We start from the raw sequence: 1922 nt of genomic DNA on the forward strand, positions 1-1922 counted from the left end.
CTCTAAAATTCCCAGGGCCTCAAGTCTCTTAAGGATTAGATACATCTTAGCTGACTGAACCCAGACCAAGCAATCCTCTACTCTATTTATGTTGGAGGACTCATCTTAGCTGGTGCATGCTGCTTTGTTGGTGATCCAGTGTCAAGGGATCTCAGCAACCCAGGTTAACTGAGATTGCTGGTCCTCCTACAGGGTTGCCTTCCTCCTTAGCAACTTTATGCCGTGTTTGAGTGAGCATATTTGCTTCTGATTCTTTCAGAATCTTGTTGGATCTTTTGGCAATCAGTCATGGTAGGTCTCTTTTTGTGAATGCTCCCTAACTTCATAAGAAAATGGAATGAACTAGAAAATATCATCCTGAATGAGGTAACCCAATCACAGAAAGACACACTTGGTATTCACTCACTGATAATTGGATATTAGCCCCAAAGCTCAAATTACCCAAGGTACAAACCACAGACCACAGGAAGCTCAAGAAGAAGGATGACCAAAATTTGCATGCTCCCATAGGAGGAGATATGGAAGCAAAGTTTAGAGCACCAACTGAAGGAATGGCTATTTGACCCTGCCCCTCATGTGGCACACACACACACACACACACACACACACACACACACACACACACACATATATATATATATGTAAAATATCTGCACCAAACTAGATATGATTGATGAATCTAAAAAGTGCATGCTGAGAGGGACTCGATATGGAACACTCCTGAGAAACAAATCCAGATCATGTGCAATACAGCAGTCAATGCTAAGAACAAATCACTGAACTAACAACAGGACCCTGTTTAGGGGAATTAGTGGAAGGATTGAAAGTGATGAAAGAGCTTGCAACACAAGAGCAAAAATGCCAACCAACCAGACCTTCCAGGCACTACATCACTACCTAAAGACTAAACATGGACTAACCCAGAACTCCAACTGCATATGTAGCAGAGAAAAGCCTTGTTGTGGCATCAGTGGAAGGGGAAGTCCTTGGCCTTGACATAGTTGGATGCCCAGTTCAGGGGAATGTCAAAGCTGGTAGGTGTTATGTGAGGTGGATCAGGGAACACTCACATGGGGGGAGGGGGCTTATGGAAAGGAAGTCAGGAAAGGGAACACCACTTGACATGCAAGTAAAGAAATATATATATATATATATATATATATATATATATATATATATATATATATTGTATTGGTATTGGTGTATCGGTTCTTGGGACTGTGCCTTGAGCTGGAACCCACTTTGGGCCTGTGGCTGAAATTTTTTTTCCTCAGGCTCTTCTCCATTTCCATCCCTGAATTTCTCACACACAGGAAGAACTATGTCTTAATCACTCAATAACTGTGACAACCTGCCTAAAGGAAAGGCATGAGAATAAGAATGGCAATGATTAAAAATGAGTAGGTTATCAAAATTAGTGTTACACTGAGTAATGATTCAGTAAAGATGATTATTCTCACCATTCTTTTAATTCCCACACAGAATGGTTAAAAATAAAGTACAAGATCTCTTCCACTACAATCTGTTTTTTTTTTTTTTTTGTTCTTCTGAATATTTTCATTGCTGAATGTTTGCGAGTTCCATGAAATGCTATCTGCATTTGTAACAGTATTACAGAATTTTGCCTGTTGTCACAACAGAAATTAGGTACATTTTTGTTATATTTGTCTTTTTTTTAAATGGCTGTTAATTTCACCTTACATAATTTTTAATTTAAATATCTATAATGAACAAAAATTTCCAAATTCTCTAAGGTGTAAGGGCCAAGCTCTGGTTTCAGATCCTTCATGGTCTCATAAACAATTATATACGAAGTCAATATTTCAGTTGTTGGGCTGCAGAAAAACTTGCCACTGACTTTTATGTACAGCAGAGATTCAATTCAATCACATTCGGTCTTGTCTTACTGGCTGTCTTTTTAT

Source organism: Rattus norvegicus, chromosome 6 (genome assembly GCF_021556685.1).
Source record: "Rattus norvegicus strain SHRSP/BbbUtx chromosome 6, alternate assembly SHRSP_T2T, whole genome shotgun sequence".
In the NCBI taxonomy this organism is placed as follows: domain Eukaryota; kingdom Metazoa; phylum Chordata; class Mammalia; order Rodentia; family Muridae; genus Rattus; species Rattus norvegicus.